Genomic DNA, 19,066 nt, shown 5'->3' with positions numbered 1-19,066 from the left:
AGGCGGCGTGAACGGGCCTCCCCAGGTGGAGGCTCGTCTGCTGTACTGGGGCGCCCCTTTACCGTTTCAGTTGCCATTCCGCCCGCTTTTGCTACACTGTGCCTCATCCTCCATTCAGCTGTTTATCGCCCGCTCTTGCGGCTACAGCGTCTCGCTCACCATGTAGTTGAGTTGCGCCCACTCTTGCGGTGCAGCGATAGGCGGCTGCCATAGGACTCTTAAAATGGCGGACGGCTCTTCGGATTTGGGCCTGGTACACTAAAATGGCCCTGGGACACCTTGGAACTCGGACGCTTGCCTGCTAGGGCTTGGGCTCCATTCTCGAAAGCGTCCCCTCAGCCGTGAAGATTCTACAAAAGTCTTGGGGGCCCTCGACTCCTGCAGGCTTCCAGTGGGGAGCGGCTGCCATGATTGCTCGTGGAATGACCACGACGGAGCCACGAGATGGTGGTGCTTTCATGCTGATGCCAGCTTCAGTCTGAAACATCCGGAAACAAGGTGGGGCTTTCATCGTTTGGGAATAAAAAAATGTTCTAAACCAATGAAAAGTGTTATTTTTAGGTCATATGACCAAGCCTTCCATCATTAGGAAACCAAAAGTAAAATGAACCAATGAAAAGTTTTATAAACAAGTCACATGACCTGTTATGCGGCATAGGGCTACAAAAAGCGTAGAAAATCCGTTGGCACGTGAGGCGGCGTCAGTAGCGGACCGATGTGCGAATAGGCCGAAGGCAGCACAACGCGCCGAGATCCGGTTGGCACCGAGTTGGTGTCCAGCAAGTTGCTGCACTGGTGTGGCTATCCTACAATGCTGCGCCGAAAGTCGGCGTGGGGCGCCCCGTTGGCCTGTGAGGTCGCGTCAGTCAGTGGGGGCTGTGCGTCTCCCCCAAGATGGAGACTCCTCGGATGCAGTGGGGCGCTCCTTAGCGTTTCACTCGCCGTCCAACTGAGTTGCGTCCGCACTTGCGGCTACAGTAGGCCGAAGGCAGCACAGCGCGCCGAGATCTGGATGGCACCGAGGTGGTGTCCAGCAAGTTGCCGCACTGGTGTGGCCATCCTACAATGCTGCGCCGAAAGACGGCGTGTCCAGCTGAGTTCCGGTCACTCTTGCGGTACAGTGACTCGAACACGCCGAGATCCGGATGGCACCGAGGTGGTGTCCAGCAAGTTGCCGCACTGGTGTGGCCATCCTACAATGCTGCGCCGAAAGTCGGCATGGGGTGCCCCGTTGGCTTATGAGGTGATGTCAGTAGTGGACCGATGTGTGAATAGGTCGGAACCAGCACAAGGCGCCAAGATCCGGATGGCAAGTCCTGGATGTTGAGTGCCATAGTTGAGAGTTCTGAGCAGTGTTTGTAACACTGTCTGAAGCTTATTTGCACCTGTTGCAGCTTCACTATTGCCCTGGTGTGGCCAAAGATCGCCCATGACATAGGCGGCCGGCTCCCGAGGTCCGGCGAAACTTTTTTCCTTTTCCTTTCTGCATCTTGTCCCACAATCCGTTTGACCTGAAGACACGACCAGGTCCCTGAATGTGTGCAGGGGGACGTTATTGATTGAATCAAAATGGCAGCTTCACACAAAGCTGACTCAAGCGTTGCTGTTGATGCTATACAGACAAAAATTGGTTTTCAGTTTGTACATTCTTCAGGATTTTTTTTTCCATCCAAGGCTGATTGAGAGTTTGTAGAACAATGGCTTCAGATTTTCAACATACTACTCTTCAACATTCTTCCTAAATTTAACAATGTGAGACTCACTAGCTGTTTATCTTTCCTTTCAAAATGCTGCCAACAATATTTTCTGAATGCAAGACACCATCTTGTAGCATAAAGGGCCGAAAGGGGTTCTGGTCTGGCCGATGGTTGGTGGAGACATTTTGACTATATCTTGGACCTGCCCGGCCTCGCCCAAAATGGCGCCGGTATAAATGGGACTCGTAACTCCTTGTTGTGTACTGGTTGAACAACCTTGATATCACGAGATATGAATGCAGTTTTGATGCTCATGGCGGGCGGGGACGAGAATTGATTAAATATTTCGACATCCCTATTGATATTAAGTTCTGATGTGTTATTGATTACTGTACTATTGAAAGTTCGAATTAACGTCACCCATGGTACTTGACCGCAAATGTATATCTAGATAATTTTTTTGTAAGTGGCCCTGTCGTATTTTAATTACAAAATGTACGTCCACCGATTCCGCAACTGTTAGACACCTTAGTTCTTGCAACCTAATGGCCCGCTCGTTAAGTTCCTCTACAATGTAAATGTCTCCTCATCATATACGATTTCAGTTTGCTCCGTGGCCGGCCCACGTGGTTATAGGCCCGTATTTGTATACTGACATTTTCACAATAAAGGTTTTTAAAACAAAACATGGTAGTAGTATTTACATTGGTAAAGTTTTTACTTTTAGTCACTGTTTTCGAATCAGTAAAAGGCAAGTGAAATAAAGCAGTCCAATTACATGACGGATAAAAGGTATAATACGTAGGAACGCAGTAAAGATAAATGGTCAAGGGCAGTTGTGTTTTCCACTCCTGCAACATAAAGTGATCGATAAGAATCTGATAATCAGGCGTATCGGCGACTAAGACAGCAGGCCGAGCCTCTTTTACTCAACGGCTCCGTCATGGGACGAAGAAACGCCCTTTTTCTCGAAAAAGGAATATATTTTACTTGCAGGACAGTTGTAAATTTTCCGGGAAAGTACATTAGCCTGGAACATTATAACATATATGTTTAAAAAAAAATAATGTTTGAAACCAATAAAAAGCGTAATTTTTAGGTCATATGACCAAGCTTTTTCATCATTAAAATAACAAAAGTAAAATGAACCAATGAAAAGTTTTATTAACAAGTCACATGACCTGTTATGCTTACGTTACGCGCTGCGCGCCGCGCCCCGGATCGCTTCCGGGAACCTGCGCTTCCCGCACCGGAGCACTTCCGGGTGCGCTAACGCGGCGTGTCATATAACGCATTACGCGACAACGTAGGTCAAGAATATAGTCAAAATGTCTCCACCAACCAGCGTTCGGAACACAACCCCTTTCAGCAGTCCAAAAAGTTCTGTTAAATGACAACAGAGGGGACAGGCAACAAGAACCATCAGTCAAAGAGGGGAGGGCAAGTTCTTCTCTACCGGGTCATGTTGGGGCGCTACCGGAACTGATCGAATTGGTAGTCTACAGTGTTTCTGGATGTTTCAGACTGAAGCTGGCGTCAGCATGAGAGCACCACCATCTCGTAGCTCCGTCGTGACCATTCCACGAGCAATCATGGCAGCCGCTCCCCACCAGAAGCCTGCGGGAGTCGGGGGCCCCCAAGACTTTTGTAGAATCTTCACGGCTGAGGGGACGCTTTCGAGAATGGGACCCAAGCCCTATCAGGCAAGCGTCCGAGTTCCAAGGTGTCCCAGGGCCATTTTAGTGGACCACGCCCAAATCTGAAGAGCCGGCCGCCATTTTGAGAGTCCTGTGGCAGTCGCCTATCGTTGCATCGCAAGACCGGGAGCAACTCAACTACATGGTGAGCGAGACGCTGTAGTCGCAAGAGCGGGCGGTAAACAGCTGAATGGCGGAAGAGGCACAGTGTAGCAAAAGCGGGCAGAATGGCAACTAAAACGGTAAAGGGGCGCCCCACTACAGCGTGTCTTCGGGTCAAACGGATTGTGGGACAAGGTCCAGAATAGAAGAGTCATCAAAAGGCAAAAAGTTCCGCCGGACCCCGGGAGCCGGCCGCCTATGTCGGGGGCGATCTCAGGCTACACCAGTGCTATAAGACTTGGGGAGGGGGTCGGAGCCAAGCGTCTTCTCCGAGTCCGTGCCATCACACCGCCCCTCGGGGGCCTCCGTCAAGCGGTTTAGGGAGGTACCATATCACATTGTTTTCAAATGCAGTCAGGTCCACAAACGGCCCTCACTTACTTTGAGAATAGTGAAGCTGCAGTAGGTGCAAATAAGCTTCAGACAGTGTTACAAGCGCTGCTCAGAACTCTGAACTATGGCACCCAACATCCAGAACTTATGCCATTTGAGAATGGCAGTGACATCGAAGGAACTCAGGGACCAAAACCATTAACGTACTTTCACGTATGAAAATCTTACTTGGGGAGGGGGCAGGAGCCAAGCGCCCCCTCCCAGTCCGCGCCACCACACCGTATGTTGAAAATCTGAAGCCATCGTTCTACAAACTCAACCAACCTTTGATGGAAAAATTTAGAAGAATGTACAAACTGAAAACCAGTTTTGGTCTGCATAGCATCAGCAGCAACGCTTGCTATCAGAGTGCATGAGTTTCATGCTCGATCGATTGAGCTAGCCGGATCGGGCAACAAAAAGTATAAAATAGTTATGTAAATAGTTATTTAATAAAATGTTTTACCCTGTTACTTTGCTGGTGTGTTGTATATATTTTTAATATTTGCATAGGGTTTGTCGTTATTTTGGGCGGGGTGGGTGACGGAGCCGAGCTGTCTTGCAGCCCTCATGGTGTGGAGCTTGCAGCCCTCATGGTGTGGAGCTCAGTTCATCTCACTATTTTCGTATTTCTCATGAAGGGTTGTTCCTAATGTTTCTATTTTAGCGAGGTCAAAAAGAGATCCAATTAGTGGCCTACTGATTTTGCTCGATTACTTTTATTTTTTTACACGATTTTTCACTATCTGCAAAGACTAAACAGAGTATTGCGACGTTGTGCTTGTTTGTAAATAGAGAATTAACCAAAGAGAATCAATTGTAAAACAGTAAATGCTTGGATAACAATCAATCAAATGGAGAGACAAGCAGGCACGACGGATTACAACGGGGGTAAAGGCCAGCGTTAACTACCCTTCACTATCTGCAAAGAGAGAGTACTACTAAGAGAAAAGAGGGGAGGGGGGGGGGCAGTGTTCAAAGCACATCAGCGTGCATAAACACGAAAAAGTTTTTACCTATCACGTACTTGACATTTGACAGCTTTTGATATTTGCTATTAAAAAACCATTGAAATTCACTGAAAAAACCATAGGTTATAGGCCATATATAGTTAGGAATTTGCATTTACAAAACCTTGAAAATTCACTGAAAAAACCATTGGTTATAGACCATATATAGTTAGGGATTAGCCTTTTCAAAACCTTATTTTACTCACACAAAACCATTGAAATTTCATATATAGTTAGTTGCACTAACTATATATCGCGCACCCGCAATCCACTGCTGATGATGTCACATATTACATCATTCATGACATGGTTAGTGACATCACTGATGACATCTCAAATGACATCACTGATAAAATCACTGATAACATCTCATTTGACATTACTGATCACATCACTGATGATATCATTCATGTGATAATACCATGAATCTCTTCAGACTCTAATATAACCTTAGATACAATCAGTGTAAACAGACAGTCACAGACTGTTACTTATCCATGGAGTTACTCACACACCTAGTCAGTTATGCAAAAAATCAATCACACCTCCATTTTCTCAACTATACAGTTATACACACCTTACTTATTCAAACATATACTAACACATATTTACTCTCTTATACAATCCCTGATACATGTTCACAATGATCCATACAGCCACTCACACATTCACTGGCTCTTATGCACAGTTATTTATATATGTCAACTCTCACATGTACTGTGTTTTACATATGTACTTACTTTGACATGTAGCACTGAGATATCCATTCACTCACCAATACACTCATGCACAGTCAACCGCCCATACAGCTGTTTCCATATGCACTTTTGAACCCATACATATAGTGAATCAACTACTCACACATCTATGTACAGAGTCACACACCTCCCAGCCACCCATACACACACACTCAGTTTCCCATACAAATACTTGGACAACCAATCAATAACCCATATAGTTATTCATATAGCTACTGATCAACACATGCAGCAGTTTACAGAACAACAGATATAATGATGCACAAATTAATACAGTTTAATCACTAATCCATGCACTCAGTGAGACACATTTAATCACTCCCTCATACAATCAGTCATGCACCTACTAAATCCTTCATCCAGACACTTATACATCCACTCATTCTTCAATATGTAAGACATATTTTAACTTTACAGAAACATACAGTCACTGGATGTTGTCATCAGTGATGTCATCAGTGATGTCATTTGAGATGTCATCAGTGATGTCATTTGAGATGTCATCAGTGATGTCATCAGTGATGTCACTAACCATGTCATAAATGATGTAATATGTGACATCATCAGCAGTGGATTGCGGGTGCGCGATATATAGTTAGTGCAACTAACTATATATGAAATTTCAATGGTTTTGTGTGAGTAAAATAAGGTTTTGAAAAGGCTAATCCCTAACTATATATGGTCTATAACCAATGGTTTTTTCAGTGAATATATATATATATATATATATATATATATATATATATATATATATCCGTTGTAGTCTCTCCCACCACCTTGCCAGCGATAGAAAAAGACCACGCGACTCCAATGTTTATATTAGGCAAGATGATTTGTTTTCGTCAAGCCACCAAATCTGACGTGTTTCGGGCATCCGCCCTTGTTCACAGGGGTTATACTAGCAGCCTGTCCTGGCATTGCCCGGGGAAGAAGGTGGCTGGGGGCAGCATCGCAGCAGGTGAGGCGTAGCAGAGCAGCCTAGAGCAGCAGAGCGTACTTACACTGTTCCCTTGCTCTGGTTTTGTTGGTCCTGGCCGCTTCTGCTCACGCTCTTGTCCGCTGTTTCCCCCGACGTCCCGACTTTGAGGAAAAGGCTTGTGAGCACTCATGGCCCCCGCCCGTCCCTCCGCCCATCCTTCGGTGCGCACCTGCGGCTCTTGTCCGCTGTTTCCCCCGACGTCCCAACTTTGAGTAAAAGGCTTGCGAGCACTCATGGCCCCCGCCCGTCCCTAGGTGCGCACCTGCAGCTGCTTCACTTACCTCAGTCGCCGCTCCTCCCCGCGCTGCTGAGATTACCGCTCCACTGCTCCTCTGCTTCTCGCGCTCCTCACCGCTTGTCCGCCGCTCGCCGCTCCTCCCCGCCTGTCCGCAGCTCCTCCCCGCTCTCATGTCCGCCGCTCTTCCTCTTGCTCCTGAACACCGCTCCTCCCCGCACTCCCGATGTCATCACGCACGTTGCGACAGGCGCTATTTGCAAGGGACTTGCAAGTTTTTTAAAGAACGTATATTTTTAATTTTTATATAGCCTATGTCCTTCTGCTTGCCCTGAGGTTTTCAAAGATGTCTTGGGTGTTTGGATTGGTGGTGTAGTTTTCGAGTTTACCTGGCTCAAAGGACACAGTTCTCTCTTTATAATAGTAGTATATATATATATATATATATATATATATATATATTCACAGAAAAAACCATAGGTTATAGTGGATATATAGTTAGGAATTTGCATTTACAAAACCTTGAAAATTCAATGAAAAAACCATAGGTTATAGGCCATATATAGTTAGGAATTAGCATTTACAAAACCTTATTTTACTCGCATAAAACCATTGAAATTCCATATATAGTTAGCTAACTATAAGCGCTAACTATATATCGCGCACCCGCAATCCACTGCTGATGATGTCACATATTACATCATTCATGACATGGTCAGTGACATCACTGATGACATCACTGATCACAACATCCAGTGATTGTATGTGTCTGTAAAGTTTAAATATGTTTCACATATTGAAGAATGAGTGGATGTATAAGTGTCTGGATGAAGAATTTAGTAGGTGCATGACTGACTGTATGAGTGAGTGATTAAATGTGTCTCACTGAGTACATGGGTTAGTGACTAAACTGTCTTAATTCGTGCATCAGTATGTTTGTTGTTGTGTAAGCTGCTGCATGTGTTGATCAGTAGCTATAAGAGTGGCCATATGGGTTATTGATTGGTTGCCCAAATATTTGAATGGGAGGCTGAGTGTGTGTGTGGGTGGCTGGGAGGTGCGTGACTCTGTGCATAGATGTGTAAGCAGTTGATTCACTAGGAGTATGAGTTCAAGAGTGCATGTGGAAACAGCTATATGGGCGGTTGACTGTGCATGGGTGTGTTGGTGAGTGAATGGATTTCTCATTGCTACATGTGCAAGTAAGTACGTATGTAAAACACAATACATGTGAGAGTTGAGATATATAAATAACTGAACATAAGAGCCAGTGAATGTGTGAGTGGCTGTATCGATCACTGTGAGCTTGTATCAGGGATTATATAAGAGAGTAAATATGTGTTATTATATGTTTGAATAAGTAAGATGTGTATAACTGTATAGTTGAGGAAATGGAGGTGTGATTGATTCTTTGCATGACTGACTAGGTGTGTGAGTAACTCCATGGATGAGTGACAGTCTGTGAGTGTCTGTTTATACTGAGTGTATGTAAGGTTATATTAGAGTCTGAAGAGGTTCATTGTATTATCACATGAGTGATGTGATCAGTGATGACAAATGAGATGTCATCAGTGATGTCATTTGAGTTGTCATCAGTGATGTCATCAGTGATGTCATTTGAGATGTCATCATTGATATCATTTGAGTTGTCATCAGTGATGTCATTTGAGATGTCATCAGTGATGTCATCAGTGATGTCACTGACCATGTCATGAATGATGTAATATGTGACATCATCAGCAGTGGATTGCGGGTGCGCGATATATAGTTAGCGCTTATAGTTAGCTAACTATATATGGAATTTCAATGGTTTTATGCGAGTAAAATAAGGTTTTGTAAATGCTAATTCCTAACTATATATGGCCTATAACCTATGGTTTTTTCATTGAATTTTCAAGGTTTTGTAAATGCAAATTCCTAACTATATATCCACTATAACCTATGGTTTTTTCTGTGAATTTCATTGGTTTTTTAATAGCAAATATGAAAAGCTTTAAAATGTCAAGTACGTGATAGATAAAAACATTTTCGTATTTATGCACGCTGATGTGCTTTGAACGCTGCCCCCCCCCCCTCCCCTCTTTTGCCTTAGTAGTACTCTCTCTTTGCAGATACTGAAGGGTAGTTAACGCAGGCCTTTACCCCCGTTGTAATCCGTCGTGCCTCCTTGTCTCTCCATTTGATTGATTGTTGTCCAAGCATTTACTGTTTTAGAATTGGTTCTCTTTGGATCATTCTCTATTTACAAACAAGCACAAAGTCGCAATACTCTGTTTAGTCTTTGCAGATAGTGAAAAATCGTGTAAAAAAATAAAAGTAATCGAGCAAAATCAGTAGGCCACTAATTGGATCTCTTTTTGACCTCGCTAAAATAGAAATATTAGGAACAACCCTTCTTGAGAAATACGAAAATAGTGAGATGAACTGAGCTCCACACCATGAGGGCTGCAAGACAGCTCGGCTCCATCACCCATCCCGCACAAAATAACGATAAACACTATGCAAATATTAAAAATATAGACAACACACCAGCAAAGAAACAGGGTAAAACATTTTATTAAAAAACTATTTACATAACGTTGGTTTATAAGATGATGTCAGTAGTGGACCGATGTGTGAATAGATCGAAAACAGCACAAGGCTCCAAGATCCGGATAGCAAGCTCCTGGATGTTGGGTGCCATAGTTTAGAGTTCTGAATTTCAGCCTTTTTCAATGCCTGTGCTTTGTTGAATCAAAATGGCGGCTTGACACAAAGCTGACTCAAGCGTTGTTACTGATGCTATGCAGACCAAAACTGGTTTTCAGTTTGTACATTTTTCTAGATTTTTCAATCCAAGTTTGGTTGACTTTGTAGAACGATGGCTTCAGATTTTCAACATACGGTGTGGTGGCGCTGACTGGGAGGGGGCGCTTCGCTCCTGCCCCCTCCCCAAGTAAGATTTTCATACGTGAAAGTACGTTAATGGTTTTGGTCCCTGAGATGCTTCGATGTCACTACCATTCTCAAATAGCATAAGTTCTGGATGTTGGGTGCCATAGTTAAGAGTTCTGAGCAGTGCTTGTAACACTGTCTGAAGCTTATTTCCACCTACTGCAGCTTCACTATTCTCAAAGTAAGTGAGTGTCGTTTGTGGACCTGACTGCATTAGAAAACAATGTGATATGTTACCTTCCTAAACAGCTTGACGGAGGCCCCTGAGGGGCGGTGTGATGGCCATGGACTCGGAGAAGACGCTTGGCTCCGACACCCTCCCCAAGTCTTATAGCACTGGTGTAGCCTGAGATCGCCCCCGACATAGGCGGCCGGCTCCCGGGGTCCGGCGGAACTTTTTGCCTTTTGATGACTCTTCAATTCTGGACCTTGTCCCACAATCCGTTTGACCTGAAGACAAGCTGTAGTGGGGCGCCCCTTTATCGTTTTAGTTGCCATTCCGCCCGCTTTTGCTACACTGTGCCTCTTCCGCCATTCAGCTGTTTTCCGCCCGCTCTTGCGACTACAGCGTCTCACTCACCATGTAGTTGAGATGCGCCCGCTCTTGCGGTGCAGCGATAGGCGGCTGCCACAGGACTCTCAAAATGGCGGCCGGCTCTTCGGTTTTGGGCCTGGTCCACTAAAATGGCCCTGGGACACCTTGGAACTCGGACGCTTGTCTGCTAGGGCTTGGGTCCCATTCTCGAAAAGCGTCCCCTCAGCCGTGAAGATTCTACAAAAGTCTTGGGGGCCTCCGACTCCCGCAGGCTTCTGGTGGGGAGCGGCTGCCATGATTGCTCGTGGAATGGCCACGACGGAGCTACGAGATGGTAGTGGTCTCATGCTGACGCCAGCTTTAGTCTGAAACATCCAGAAACACTGTAGACTACCAATTCGATCAGTTCCGGTAGCGCCCCAACATGACCCGGAAGAGAAGAACTTGCCCTCCCCTCTTTGACTGATGGTTCTTGTTGCCTGTCCCCTCTGTTGTCATTTAACAGAACTTTTTGGACTGCTGAAAGGGGTTGTGTTCTGAACGCTGGTTGGTGGAGACATTTAGACTATATTCTTGACCTACGTTGTCGCGTAATGCGTTTTATGACACGCCGCGTTAGCGCACCCGGAAGTGATCCGAGGCGCGGCGCGCAGCGCGTAACGTAAGCATAACAGGTCATGTGACTTGTTAATAAAACTTTTCATTGGTTCATTTTACTTTTGTTAATTTAATGATGAAAAGCTTGGTCATATGACCTAAAAATTACGCTTTTTATTATTTTCGAACAATATTTTTTTTTCAAACATATGTTATAATATTCCAGGCTAATGTACTTTCCCGGAAAATTTACAACTGTCTTGCAAGTAAAATATATTCCTTTTTCGAGAAAAAGGGCGTTTCTTCCTTCCATGACGGAGCCGTTGAGTAAAAGAGATTCGGCCTGCTGTCTTAGTCGCCGATACGCCTGATTATCAGATTCTTATCGATCACTTTATGTTGCAGACATGAAAAACACAACTGCCCTTGACCATTTATCTTTACTGCGTTCCTACATATTATACCTTTTATCCGTCATGTAATTGGACTGCTTTATTTCACTTGCCTTTTACTGATTCGAAAACAGTCACTAAAAGTAAAAACTTTACAAATGAAAATACTACTACCGTGTTTTGTTTTAAAAACCTTTATTGTGAAAATGTCAGTATACAAATACGGGCCTATAACCACGTGGGCCGGCCACGGAGCAAACTGAAATCGTATATGATGAGGAGACATTTACACTGTAGAAGAACGTAACGAGCGGGCCATTAGGTGACAAGAACAAAGGTGTCTAACAGTTGCGGAATCGGTGGACGTACATTTTGTAATTAAAATACGACAGGGCCACTTACAATAACATTTTCTAGATACACATTTGCGGGCAAAGAGTTACGAGTCCCATTTATACCGGCGCCATTTTGGGCGAGGCCGGGCAGATCCAAGATATAGTCAAAATGTCTCCACCAACCATCGGCCAGACCAGAACCCCTTTCGGCCCTTTATGCTACAAGATGGTGTCTTCCATTCAGAAAATATTGGTGGCAGCATTTTGAAAGGAAACAGAAACAGCCGTTCTCCTAGTGAGTTTCACATTGTTACATTTAGGAAGAATGTTGAAGAGTAGTATGTGGAAAATCTGAAGCCATTTTTCTACAAACTCTCAATCAGACTTGGATGGAAAAAAAAAACCTGAAGAATGTACAAACTGAAAACCAATTTTTGTCTGTATAGCACCAACAGTAACGCTTGAGTCAGCTTTGTGTCAAGCCGCCATTTTCATTCAATCAATAGCGTCCCCCTGCACACATTCAGGGACCTGGTCGTGTCTTCAGATGAAACGCATTGTAGGAAAAGAAGCAGAAAGGAAAAGTAAAAAAGTTCCGCCGGACCTAGTGAAGCTGCAGCAGGTGCAAATAAGCTTCAGACAGTCTTACAAGCACTGCTCAGAACTCTCAACTGAGGCACTCAACATCCAGGACTTGCCATTCGGATCTTGGCGCCTTGTATTTTTGTTTTGTTTTTGATGGAGGGGAAACAACAAAAAACAGACATTGAAAAAGGCTCAACAGTGCAGGGCGCCTTGTGCTGGTTCCGACCTATTCACACATCGGTCCGCTACTGACATCACCTCATAAACCAACGGGGCACCCCACGCCGACTTTCGGCGCAGCATTGTAGGATGGCCACACCAGTGCGGCAATTTGCTGGACACCACCTCGGTGCCATCCAGATCTCGGCGCGTTCATTCAATCAATAGCGTCCCCCTGCACACATTCAGGGACCTGGTCGTGTCTTCAGATGAAACGCATTGTAGGAAAAGAAGCAGAAAGGAAAAGGCAAAAAGTTCCGCCGGACCTAGTGAAGCTGCAGCAGGTGCAAATAAGCTTCAGACAGTCCTACAAGCACTGCTCAGAAATCTCAACTGAGGCACTCAACATCCAGGACTTGCCATTCGGATCTTGGCGCCTTGTGCTGGTTCCGACCTATTCACACATCAGTCCACTACTGACATCACCTCATAAGCCAACGGGGCACCCCACACCGACTTTCGGCGCAGCATTGTAGGATGGCCACACCAGTGCAGCCACTTGCTGGACACCACCTCGGTGCCATCCGGATCTCAGCGCGTTCGAGTCACTGTGCCGGAAGAGTGACCGGAACTCAGCTGAACACGCCGTCTTTCGGCGCAGCATTGTAGGATGGCCACACCAGTACGGCAATTTGCTGGACACCACCTCGGCGCCATCCGGATCTCGGCGTGTTCGAGTCACTGTACCGCAACAGTGACCGCAATTCAGCTGGACACGCCGTCTTTCGGCGCAGCATTGTAGGATGGCCACACCAGTGCGGCAATTTGCTGGACACCACCTCGGTGCCATCCGGATCTCGGCGCGTTGTGCTGCCTTCGGCCTATTCGCACATCGGTCCGCTACTGACGCCGCCTCACGTGCCAACGGATTTTCTACGCTTTTTGTAGCCCTATGTCGCATAACAGGTCATGTGACTTGTTTATAAAACTTTTCATTGGTTCATTTTACTTTTGGTTTCCTAAAGATGGAAGGCTTGGTCATATGACCTAAAAATAACACTTTTCATTGGTTTAGAACATTTTTTTTTCCCAAACGATGAAAGCCCCACCTTGTTTCTGGATCATTCAGACTGAAGCTGGCGTCAGCATGAGAGCACCACCATCTCGTGGCTCCGTCGTGGTCATTCCGCGAGCAATCATGGCAGCCGCTCCCCACCGGAAGCCTGCGGGAGTCGGGGGCCCCCAAGACTTTTATACAATCTTCACGGCTGAGGGGACGCTTTTCGAGAATGGAGCCCAAGCCCTAGCAGGCAAGCGTCCGAGTTCCAAAGTGTCCCAGGGCCATTTCAGTGGACCAGGCCCAAAACCGAGGAGCCGTCCCCCATTTTAAGAGCCATGTGGCAGCCGCCTATCGCTGCACTGCAAGAGTGGGAGCAACTCAACAACATGGTGAGCGAGACGCTGTGGCCGCAAGAGCGAGCGCAACTCAGCTAGATGGCCGCCACCTGGGGAGGCCCGTTCACGCCGGCTCCCCCACGCCCCCCCCCCCGGGCCGCCGCACGCCAATTTTCGGAGCAGCATTGTAGGATACCAAAACCAGTGCGGCAGTTTACTGGACATCACCTGGGTGCCTGTCGTACATGTTGTGTCAGCCATGTGACACTGGACACAGACCGCTACTGACGAGGCCTCCCCCCGCACCACCCGGGACGCCCCACGCTGTTTTTCTGTGCTGCATTGTAGGATCCCTAAACCAGTGCGGCACCCAGGCGACATCACCTGGGTGCCGTCCAGAACTCTGCACGTTGTGCTGCCTTGGGACTATTCGCACAACAGACCGCTACTGACGAGGCCTCCCCCCGCCCCACCCGGGACGCCCCACGCCAATTTTCGGAGCAGCATTGTAGGATCCCAAAACCAGTGCGGCACCCAGGCGACATCACCTGGGTGCCGTCCAGAACTCTGCACGTTGTGCTGCCTTGGGACTATTCGCACAAAAGACAGCTTCTAACCATTGTTGCTTTTTGTGTTGAGAAATGTTTAAATGTTTTTAGTTTTTGTTCCGTTTGTTAAAGTTAGTAGTTAATAAAGTTTTATAACCTTACTTTGTTGGAGTGTTATCTATTTTTTTAAAAACGGGTGAATGGGGCCTTGAATCGGGTTATTGTCATGTGTGGGCTTTGGAAGTGTGCTGCTGCAGGATCGGACATTTCAAACTCAAATGCACGTTCTTTTTCTTACCTTTCCGAAGCATGGAGCGCAATAGCAGGCAGAGAAAGGGTGATGCACGTGTTGAACACTACCTGACCTGGCAAGTTGCTGGCAGTGCCCCCCCGCCCGCTCCTGAAAGAGGGCACACACACACCGCCGCCCCGAGTACTTCACAAATCTTTAAAAGACCATGCGCTTGTTCATGAGGCTTAAATGGTTTATCACCTCTTCTAGAACCCCTGCATCGACCCTCTGACGTTTCATGGAAAAATTACCATGTAACACAATACCAAGCCCTGTCAGCTGAAACCCCCAAGGAATCGTGGGGCATATTATCAAGGGGGTTTATCTCCGCTTTTTTGGCTTTAAAAACCATGAAAGCGGAGATAAAATTATTTCCCTATTATCAAGCTGTCGCTAACACCAGTTAGTGACAGCTAAAAGGAGATAGCGACCATCTTGGGCCCCGCTTTGCATGTCAGTGATACTTATCACTAATGACATGCAAAGTGGCGTGCCAAGATGTTAGCGACTGGAAACAGTCCCTAACATCGCTACCTTCTATTACCAACTTTTGGAGATATTCGCGCTAAGCGCGAATATCTCCAAAATCTAACACCTGCCCTGAGCAGTTCTTAGCCATGTTATCCAATGGGAGGTGGATAACATGGCTAAGAGCATTAGGTCGATAATACATGAATATCGCTGACTTTTCTGCGATAATAGCAAGGTTTATCTGCGATAAAAATCGCCGATGTGCGGCGATAATTTTTGTCTCTAAACAAGTTAGAGACAAAAATTATCGCTAGTTGTTCGTAATATGCCCCCGGGTTTTTGCTTGCAGAAATCGGGAGGCGGGAGACTAGCACTGAAATCAGTACTCACACGCCTGAATCAGGAGGATTGGCATGTCTGAATTCTCTACAGCTGGGGCCATAAACTACATCCGCAGGGTTAGGTGATTGCCTGGAACCAGCCTGGCATCTAAAATGGCTGCCGTGCACGACAAAATTGTGGCATTCGAAAAAAGGCACGATGGCGCAGCCGCTGGAAGAGATATATCAACATATATCAGCCTCCTCAGCCACCCTCAGGAAACATAGGGGATTAGGATATGTCTCCCGCACCCCCTTATACCTAGTACTTTAATTAACGAAGCACAAAATGGCGAATTCCCGTTTCGCTACCAGTTTGCGGCCCAGTTCGCGGCCCGTGAAGCGCTTCTACCGTGAAAAATCATTTTTTTTTTATTTTCCCCACGGGACCCTTTAATAACCCCAACAACATTCCTAGGGGGTCAAGAGGGGGATACCTTGCCCCCTTTCATTAAATTCCCCCTTAGTTTTTCACCTTTTCTTCTCTCTCGATCCTACCGAGAGACAAGATGGCGGCCGCTCCGGACTGTCACGCAGCAAAAAAAAAAAAAAAGCTCACGCACAGCCGCTGGAAGAGATGTATCAACATATATCAGCCTCCTCACCCACCCTCAGGAAACATAGGGGATTAGGATACGTCTCCCGCACCCACTTATAACTAGTAATTTAATTTACGAAGCACAAAATGGCGAATTCCCGTTTCGCTACCAGTTCGCGGCCGCGCTTCTACCGTGAAAAATCATTTTTTTTTTATTTTCCCCACGGGACCCTTTAATAACCCCAACAACATTCCTAGGGGGTCAAGAGGGGGATACCTTGCCCCCTTTCATTAAATTCCCCCTTCGTTTTCCACCTCTTCTTCTCTCTCGATCCTACCGAGAGACAAGATGGCGTCCGCTCCGGACTGTTTAGAATGTTGACAGACACCGGAGAGCCAATCAGCTTTCTGCGCGCAAAGTTCCGATAAGCGAAAAGTAAGCGGACCGGATCGCTGCCCAGAGCGCTGTTACAGATATATATCTTGGTTTGAACGTTAATTTCTCAAAAACTACTGGAGCACATATATTGAGACCTAGCAAAGGCACATCGGGCTAACAGTCCCTACAATTTTGCCAAGTTTCGTGCAAATCCATTCAGCCGTTCGAGCTAAAAGTGAGTCCAACCGCCCTATAGAAAACTCAATGCAAAAAACGCGTTTTGGGACCCCCCTTTTTTCTCAGCCCCCCCTTGACGAAACCCCACCAAATTTTCAGGGGCTGCTCAGAAACAAAATGTGCCATTTTCCTGAAAATTTCAGCCGATTCCGTCCACAAACGCCAAAGTTATTAGACATAGAATTTTCAAAAGTCCCATAGGGAAACAATTCTAACTATATATACCTACAGGCGACCGCCAGTAGGTAATATATATATATATATATATATATATATATATATATATATATATATATATATATATATATATATATATATATATTTACGAACTTCGTTCCCCACACGCTGCAGTTTCCCCAGACGTGGGGCAAGAACAGACACGGACCACAAGGTAGTAGATGCCGGTTTATTGCAGTGCTGTCGCCATAACGTTTCTGCTCTCAACGAGCCTTGATCACATGACAACGTGATAATGGTGTTGATTTCTTTTAAAGTGCTAGTGCCACATTGTAAATACGTCACATGGGCTGGACATAGATAACAGACTAGTAAAATACATATAACGTCATTGATAAAAAGCAAATAAATACTTTAAAACATGACAGTTAAATAAGGCTTTCATGGGGATATAAATATATGTTAAAATAAATTCATACATATATAAATATCAACACTGTATTTCCCAATAAATTGCTAAAAATATATGTGCAATATACAGCCAACCTGTAAACATAGACTCCTTATGTAAACATTTAAATCACGTGGTATATAAATAAATACCATTGAATTACTAGTCCTGAGACCAAATTAATCATCAATCACGGGATAAATCCCTATGAGTGGATGCCAACCTAAGGGACATGTACCCAAACTTGTGCTTGAAAATAAAGTGCAAAAGTGTTTTGTGCTATGAAGTGAAAATCTAAGAATAAGAATGAATCAGGACTTGTTCCACTGGATCAAACTGAGCCCAGAATTGATCACAGAGGAACCGACCACACTGCTGGTTTTTATGTCAAAATAGCAACTAAATACCCGGATAATAATGGCATAGACTAATACTTGAGATTCAGAGACATATGTTAGCTTTAACTAGATACCAGAATGTACATCACTTTAGCAGCATAGATAATTTATACAGTACAGTGAGAATATGTGCAAATTGATATTCAAAGTTTTTTAAAACCATCCTGAAAGATAAAACAATAAATAACTAGTAAAAGTTGTAAACCGTTTAAGATTCATATATTACAAAAATATATTTTTGCATTGTGACTGGGAAGCTTTAAATTTTATACCTGGAGGCCTTAGTGTAAACACGTATACATATCTTCCGTAAGATTTAAACCGTTAGGTTGTTTACTGTCTAATTGGAGAATGTATTTGGTCTCAAGTTTTCTTAATTGGGCCTCTCTATTGCCTCCTCTTCTGCTTGCACATATCGAATCAATCACATAGTACTGTAGCTGATTGCTATTACTTTGGTGGAATTCTTTAAAATGCCTTGCTACAGGATACGTGTTATCCTGATTTGTGATGGCCCTAAGATGCTGTAGTATTCGTTTGTGTACCGGGAGTTTGGTACTCCCGATGTATCGCAGAGCACATGGACACTCGAGAATGTATATGGCAAATTCTGTTTTACATGTAAGGACCTTATTGATGGTATGATCCTTATTGCCAAAACCATCTCTAAAGGTCTTTTTGTTAATGCCATGTGCACAGGCCTTGCAAGTTTTGCATTTAAAGAAACCTTTGTTCATCTGCCACCAAGAAGTTTTGTCAAGTACTTCAGGACTAGTATCTATTAATTTGTCCTTCATTGAGGGTGCACGGCTATATGTAATGGAAGCCTTACTGGGAAGCAAATCTCCTATTACGACATCCTTCAATACAGTAGGCCAATTTCTATTGATAATCTTACGCAGTTCTGTATGTTGATTGCAAAAGCCCATTATGATTCTAAATGGCTCTATTGGTAAAGCACTGGAACTTGTAGATACCATCTGGAGATTAGTAGTATCCTGTGTAGTGCAATATTTACTAAGCAACTGGGATCGAGTTGTTAACATCGATTTTTGGATAGCCTTCTTGATAGTTTTTTTGGAATAGCCTCTTTCCAAGAATCTAGCCATGCTGGATTCCTGTGCCAACTGAAGCTCTTTGTCATTGCTACATAACCTTCTTAACCGGATCATTTCCCCATAGGGAATGCTTGCAATTAAATGAGCCGGATGTGCACTGCCTGCATGTAGCGTGGTATTACCTGCAGTGCTTTTTCTTATATATATATATATATATATATATATATATATATATATATATATGTACTAAAAAAATTAATTGTTTTGTTACATTAATTAATTATACATTTTATGG

Source organism: Lissotriton vulgaris, chromosome 9 (genome assembly GCF_964263255.1).
Source record: "Lissotriton vulgaris chromosome 9, aLisVul1.2, whole genome shotgun sequence".
Classification (NCBI taxonomy): Eukaryota; Metazoa; Chordata; class Amphibia; order Caudata; family Salamandridae; genus Lissotriton; species Lissotriton vulgaris.
Note: the sequence above shows the minus strand (reverse complement) of the source record.